We start from the raw sequence: 8,199 nt of genomic DNA on the forward strand, positions 1-8,199 counted from the left end.
AAGAATAGCTATCGTGTTGAAATATTGTGAGAGATTTAGCCATCAATGTGCTAAAATAATTGCCTGCCTGCTTTATGTCAGCAGCCTTGTCAATTTGATAATAGCTTCAAGTCTTTATTCAGTTGCAACATGAAAAGTCTTTGTATAATGTGCATTGTGATTACAGACTTTGTTGGTAAAGCTGTGCATGTCTTTGTTTTGATAATAGATTCTTTCTGAGGTAGCTCAAGTTTGTTGATATTGCTTGTTCTGGCTTGGCACACTGAACATATACTTTACTAAAATAAGTTAATTAATAGTAATGTATCTTTATGGTTGTTTTACATCTGTCAATCCCTCCTCCCCCCCTCCCCCCCGCCCCCTCCCTTTTTTTGGCTAATGGTGCCTTCAGCATTTCTGCAGCTGGCATCATTATAAATGATGACCCATCTCTGCAGATGGCATGGGCTGAAGGACTGTACAGATTCATCCTTTATCACTCCATTGTAAACATGAACTCATTGTCCTCTCAATCACAGAGAAATAGAAGGAGCCAAAGTACAGGCAAAAGGCAAAACCTTTGGTTCTTTCACTGAGTAGAATCAAACAAGCACAGAAATGGAGAAAATAACATTGGTTTGATAGGATGAATTTGTCATAATCGGTGCCTTTGTGTGACAGTACTAACTAAATGAAAAATACTGGTCTTCATGACCAAAATTTTGAAACTGATTGTCAGAGTCTGGAAAGTAATTAGCATTATAGGTATGATTTTCTTTGCAGCTTCCTGTGCCTGTAGAAACTTCCTTGAACCTTCCTTTAGACCAGTTCATACAGGCCATGATGTGAAGCAGAGTGTGTGTGCATCTGTGTCCATTAGATGGCAGTTTGGATGAAATCCCAAATGGCAGCTCCACCATAAACATATGTAGGTCCTTATTGAATGTTTTTATGTAGAAGTTTAAGAGATTTTGAGTTCAGGAATACCTGAAGAGGGAGTGAGTTTTAAAACCATATAATTTTTTTTTTCTTCTCCGAGGTCTATTACAACTTTTAACATTAACTATTCTGTGTATAGCTGCATTTGGTTACACAGACTGTCATGTTGTGGGTATCTTTGCTGAGTGAGCATGAAAAAGGGAAAACTTAAACTTTTGGAAAGGAACTGATGCTGGCAGGTAGGAGCTTTTTAAGTTCAGTATCTACACAAGAGCCAATCCCCAAAACCAAAATCCCATTCTTTATAGTAATAGAAAACAAAAATAATGGACAATAATTTATGCAGTTTTACTTAAAAATTATAAAATAAATTATACCACAAATTTTGTTTGCAATTTATCTGCACATAGAAAAGAATCATCTGCTGTCCTTTGATATTCTTACACTGTAGCGAATCAAGCTAACAGGAAGTATGATTAAAAACATTGTTTAGTTGAAATTGCTGACAAGATTGTTTGATATTTTGGTAATTAATCTTGATTTAGCTAATATAGGCTTGTCACTGGTCTTTATTAAGTTGATGTACTGCCCCCAAAATAAGTATATACAGAGAGATTTACACCTAAATATTTATGTCATTTACATCTTTCATTTGAGTTTGTATAAATCTGTGCTGAGGTTAGTTACCAAATGGGAGGGAAAGGACAATTCACACAGCAGAAGGTGTATGTTTCAGATGTGACCTCACAGAGTGAGCCAGCTGGGGACATCGGCAGAGAACCATGCACTTGAAAAAAGTCTGAGCACTTGCTAGCAGCTGTTGATGTGGCAATGGAAAATACTATGGGTTCCAGAGATTACAGGGCTATAATTCGGCCTGCAGTAAAAGTAAGCAGAAACGCTCACTGAAAAGGGCTCCTGTTATAATCAATGAGGTTTTGCCATTAGCTTTAATGAGAAAAGCATTAATACTAATGTGTTTTTATGTACATTGTTATTCCAACAGCAATTTAACATGAAGTTTCTCTGCATGGTAGCATATGTCTTTTTCAAGGCAGCTGATGAGAAAAAATTGCGATCATAAGCTACAGATATATCTTAGTTGTATTTAAAATGCATCAGAATACCATGTATATTAGAACATAAGGGATAAATATTTTGTAGTTTATACTTAGAATATTTTAGAAATACTTGAATGCTGTTAAATATTAATATTCTATTTTAAATTTTATTTCACAGTCTAAGATGACATTGTTTTACAAAACATCATTTCATGCTATGTAAAATGTAGTATTTCATGCTATGTAAAACATAGTAAAACAAGAAAGTGTTATTCCCAGTCCATGTGATCCTGTATTCTAATGAAATCAAGACAAAGTCTTGTTAGGGCATCAGCAGAAGCCAGTATTGAAGGATCCAGTTAAGGTTTTTCAAATTTTCCTAATAACTCAAATATTAGACTATAAGCTGTTTGCCAGGACTGCAGTGTGTATGAAAGTTAACTCCTGAAGCTAAATGGAGCACAACTAATTCTGATAGGGTACGGTGTTTTTTTTTGTTTGTTTGTTTTGGCGAGGCTAGATGAGCCTAATAGAAAAAGGAAATGCAACAACAACAAAAAAGTTATATTATTATTTATGAACATCTTTGCAACTGAAACTACTGACTTGATTCAAACAGTGCAATTATTAAAATTCATTCCTGCACAAATGTGTTGCAGAGCCCTTATAGCATAACATATTTTGACAAAATATTTGACAGGATGCATGCATATCCCAGCTCAACATATATTTACAGAGAAACATGGTTTCATGGTAACCTTAATATGATATATTCTTGTTTTTACTAATTCTTTGTATTTTCTACAGGAGCCCATTCCTTTGTTCTTTGGCCGTTTTGAGCAAAATTTCAGTGTGACTTCCATATGACTAGGAGTTGGCTAACGGTGCAGTTTTTCAGAGTGTGCTGTAGCCAGACAGGTTGGGGAATGCTGTTGCCTCATGGCCATTCAGTGGGTCTTAGCATTTGTGTTGAGAGAGATAAGCCAGCAGACCAGTCCAAAATCAGTTTATAATAGAAATTATTAATTTCACAACGATTTCCCCAATAGATGTGTAGTAATGACAGATTATTTTTCACTTATACCATTTCCTGTACCATTACCTTGTTCTGAGGGCAAAGTAGCAGTAAGGCCACTTGATTCATGGCATTTTCTTTGGACTCATCCCTACTGTATCCCATCTATGTGTTATTAACTTGGCTTATCAATATCACTATGAGACCAAATGAATAGTATTGTTCACAATTTACAGATGGACACCGGAGGAACAAAGCTATTAGCCCTAAAACTGTTCCCTAGCTCTAACAATCTAGTTTTGTATATACAAGAGTAGAGCAGTGTAATTATTATTATTATTATTTTTTTTTTCACAGCACTATGTTCTTTAGCACTTTATGGGTTGACATAGCAGACAAATCAAATCTGAACTTTAGACTGCACCATGTTGAATTCTAGATGAAAATATCCTGTGCTTTTAGAGCAGTCACTTGGGGAGAAGATCAGTAAGTAGATGTAAAGGATTAAAAAAGTCTCATTAAATCTATGCTCTAAAATAACTATCAGTGAGATTTACAGAATCTCTAAAATGTAAAGAAACAACTTTTTATTTTTCTGATTTTTCTCTACAGAATTAAGAAATCCCCTAAATACCTATTTGCCCAGCTGGTGTATAGCATCATGCTTTTAAATTTTAATTCCAGTGGATTATAGTTATCACGCTATACTGTATTTTGTGAATGCCTTCAAGAATAAGTTGCACTTGGTAAAAGCACAAAACATTTGGAAAATACTAGTTTAATCGCAAAACAAATTTATTTATACTAACCTCAAATAGTAAATAATACAACCTTTATTCTGTTTTTGGTGATAAGAATGAGTGTTATAGAAAAGTGAACTTCCAGTCAGATTTTCTAGCTGTCAGACCTGAGTTTGTGTCATGTGTTATAGTGTGATGTTGAAAAGGGTCTTGAAAGAAAAAAAGAAAATTAGCTGAGGTACAATATTTGGAGAGAGATGGCAGGCAGCCAAAAAAGGAGAGGGTTTGTAATAACCATGTTACGCCTCCTCTTTTTTCGTTGCTAGCTTATGCTCACTTCACAACCTTAATATCAGATAAGACCTGGTCTCATATACCTGCTGTTTTTTTGCTGCTTCAGAATGCATACACATTCTGCATGTTTCTTTTAACAGTCTGGAGGCCAGGAAACCAGTTTTGGAGTTATGAAAGTTCAAGTTCTTTTGATAGTTACACACTCCCGTGCATGGTAAATCCTCCAGCAAGAGCATTGGATTCCATTAATAAAATTAAAGTATCTCCTGACAATTAGAAGACTAGTGAACAACATCATATCTTAAATCTACCAGCTCTGAGTCTCCTGCCAGAGGCTCTGTACCAAAAATAAAATGCTTTTTGCTGCAGTGGCATCACAAGCAAGCATCAAATGAAAAGAGATCAAGATAGAGAGGGAGTACTTTTATTTCTCATTCTCTTCTGTGCTTGTCATCATGCTGCCATTTCAGATATTGAGATCATTCAACCTTGACATGAGCAAAACTTGTTTCTGAGGGCAATATGGCAAGTGAAAGAGCAGCTTTTAGACTGGAATCTTTTGAAAACACATTATTGCAAGCAATTGTGAAAATTCAGCATCTGTCTTCTCCAACTAAAAGCTAAACATCGTTTTCCTTCTTCTATCATGTAAGTATACACTCGTCTCCATTAGAAATGAGAAATAAAGCAAAGCATTTCAGCCTGTATAAGAATATCTGCATGACCCAGCCACAAGTAACCAATTTGGTCTTCTTAATTTGGAGTCAAATAGGATCACTCCAGAGATGCACAGAATCACAGGGGAAAAGGCATTGAAACTACTCAAATCACCTACTTCAAACACAGTCCAATTTGATTTAAGGTAATGAAACTCTGCTAGCACTGCAAATCTTCCCCATACAAATAAGGAGGGAGGTCAAGAAGCTATATCAAGAAGCTATAAGCATATCTTGGGTTTCATTTCCCCTGCTCTTTTACTGTTGCTATCAGGAGACACTCACAGACTGTAAATGGGTATAGCAAATAGGAGGGGGGAAAAAAGAGAGAGATGGAAAGCTTTTTATGCAGTCAGGTTGCACATGGCAGATTGAAAGTTAGAAGAATGTTCTTTTCTTCACTCTGCCAGTTTTCCTATGAGATTCTAGGCACAACTTAAAATGCCTTTTGTCTCTCACCCATCAATAAAATGGGGAAAAACATACCTGTTTTTTATTTGTTTGTTTGTTTTTGTATTTGTTTGGTTTTGTTTCTGTTATTTTCTTCCCACAGGCATCCTTTGAAATAAGTGCATGATACACTTTAAGTACCATAGATACTTTCGTAATGTAAGGGTCAGAAGAATCAGAGGTAGCAGCTACCTCAAGAAAGATAAAATGTAACACATTTAGCCAATGAAGTTTCTTACCCAATGAGCAGACAACAGGCTTAAGTATGCCTTTAATCTTTATAATCTTTAAGTATATCAATTTCCTGAAAAAATGATTTCAAGTTGGCATTGGAATCTGCCTTGCTGAGCTTCAGTAAGTGCCCTTTTGTCTTTGTGTCTCTGTACTTTGACTTTGTTCTTCTGAGTGGTGGGTCATGCTTGGGAGCAATTTTTTCACAGCAGTACTGCGTGATATATAGCATGGGTGAAAAATCAAAAACCCTTCCTGTGGCTGGTGTTACTTGCCCTCATTAGATCTGAAATGAAGACAAGAGCAAGCTTAAGATCACTGGTGTTCATATTATGTCTGCCCTACTGTCATAAAGATGCTTTGTTACATCCAAGCTTAACAGAGGTGAAGGAGAAAGAACAGGAAAAGAAAGTGAGAACACCGTTTTCTCTTTAAAAGAAGCACATTAAGAGTTTCCAAAGTTTTCAGAAGACTTTGATCTTCCAGATCATTCATATTGTATATCTATCTATCTTTTTCTTTCTTTTTTTTTTTTTTTTTTTTTTTTTTTTTTAAGAAAAGATATGTTTCATTGGGACAGGAAGGAAGTGATTCCTATCCAGACCTGCTGCTTCTGTATTGTTTCATCAACAGTTTTCTGAGTGGTACTTTGAGAATATCAGCTATAATAAGATTAATTTTTGAGATTAGGAAAGGATGAAAGTTATGAAAAAAGTGTTAGCCCAATTTTTGAAATCCACATATCCATTTTAGATTATAAAGCCCAGTTTAAGTATAGCAGCATCAGTAGGAGAGCATTTATCCAGTCTTAAGCGTTGCTGCTGCAAACTGCTTGAGATCTGGTTGGTGTGAGGTTGCTTTGAACTGTTTATTTTCTGTTTACATTCACTAGTGACTGCTGAGCAGTACATAAGACCTTCAGAGGACATCCCATGCTCTTACGAATGTACAGACAAATCTTACTTGAAATCTGGATCCAGGCTGAAATCTACTTTGTATGTGTCACCCTTGGTAAGTGAATTTGGCTTTTGGCAAGTTTGATACTTTTTCATCCATCCCCAGATGAATTTAGGGTTACATGGTGGCTAGCCTGAAATGCTTCAAACACCTGCTTGGCTTTCACTAGATATTTTTCCTCTGTAGTATTGGACCAAAGCTAGTAACAGCAGCAGAGGCAGTTCACAAAGGTGAAGGACTTTCCTCCAGGCTCATCATCTCGGCTCTCCCTTTGCAACTGCCACTAGACAAGCCTTTTAGGCTAGCAGGAGAAGAAAGGTTATTAGAATCTGGTCCCCAGTGTGAAGTCTGTGATTCTCAATAAACATTAATATGAGGGCAGTGACAGCAGCAGCAACTGCTCTAAGCCAGGCTGTGTACCTGCTCAAGTGCCTCTGTCTGGGTTCATCTGTCCCACAGGTGGCAGCCCTGGAAGCACACAGCTGTGTGCTGGGTTCAGCCAGACTATAGGAGGAAGTGAGTGATGGTTTTCACAACAAAAATGTCCAGTGGGATACAAGATATAACAATTTTACAAAACTTTGAAATTATTTAAAATGGTATGAGAACAAATGTTCAAAATCTCTCATGTAGGTTGTACTTAAAAATACAACAAATGATAAGTTTTCTAGGTAGGTTATTACATTGTTCAAACATATTCACTAATTAACAGCTTAAAAAAATGATTAAATTAAGCTGAATTTGTGAGTCTTTAATAAAATTAATCCTTATTCTCTTTATGCATTTCAACAGCATCAAGGTTTTGAAAAATCATGATCATGTGTCCCTTTGGTCTTTTCTACTCTGAATTCCTCCTAATTTTGTCAAGGGTCCTGTTCTTCTAAGCATGATTTACGTATAAATGTGGGCTCCATGCAGCCTTCTTGCACCTCCCTCTGTGTATGGCTCCTGGCTCTTATTTAGGGCTGAACTCCACCTCAAGTCTCAACAACACCAAGGGAGGTGGAATACCGCAATGTGCAATGGATCTGGTCATATCACGTATTTAGCAGATACCAGATCGTGAAGTTTGGCTCATGTAGAACTCTTATTTTTATTCTCATTTGTTTCAGAGTTTATAAACAAAATCTTCTTAAGTTCTGATTTATATTTCCCTGGTGCTTATGTTGCCAAGACAACTGTAATGAATGTTCTCTTCTGGAAAAAAACTCTTGTAGACATAAGAAGGTTTTCCAGATACATCATACAAGCTGAAATAACGGTAAAATACATAATGAATTCACTAGCATTTTCCATAAACTGTCAATTTAATAGACATGGTGGGCTTACTCCCCACTCTGTTTGCAGTTCATGTTGCTCTTCATTGTTATTTGGATAGTATAAAAGAAATAAATGCAATACATTTATGCTGATCTTTATTAAGTTAAAAAAGAGCAGGAAGTATTTCTGGACAAATATTTTAGAAATAGAAATGCACATTCTCTGCGTTGCTCTGACATTAATTATCAATATCTTCGTGAGGAAAAAGCAGAGGAGGCTTCATTTCTGGCAGAAAGATGTTAGCTATTAAAGCTACCAAACAAATTAACAAGGTTACGGTTGGTTTTGTATTGCTTTATGGATTTTTTTTTAATCATGATTTTATATTCCACTTTCTTGGCACTGTATAATGTAACGTCTCCAGGGGCAACAGTACTGACCCTGGTTCAATACTGTAAATTTTGAAGCCATAGAATAGAGACATATAAGCTGCTACTGTAATTTTAACAACTATATCAATTAGATGTGTGCTTTAATTCATTAACGGTTATTAGTTG

General features: G+C 36.0%; 1 long non-coding RNA gene across 1 annotated transcript; it reads left to right on the plus strand.

Moving 5' to 3' along the window:
- The first annotated feature begins 1,486 nt into the window (after positions 1-1,486).
- LOC140002725 (uncharacterized) lies at positions 1,487-6,432 on the plus strand. The gene is made up of 3 exons (XR_011810003.1): positions 1,487-1,806; positions 4,499-4,676; positions 6,318-6,432. It is a non-coding gene; the product is annotated as an uncharacterized lncRNA (long non-coding RNA).
- The last annotated feature ends 1,767 nt before the right edge of the window (positions 6,433-8,199 follow it).

This window comes from Anas platyrhynchos, chromosome 6, assembly GCF_047663525.1.
Source record: "Anas platyrhynchos isolate ZD024472 breed Pekin duck chromosome 6, IASCAAS_PekinDuck_T2T, whole genome shotgun sequence".
In the NCBI taxonomy this organism is placed as follows: domain Eukaryota; kingdom Metazoa; phylum Chordata; class Aves; order Anseriformes; family Anatidae; genus Anas; species Anas platyrhynchos.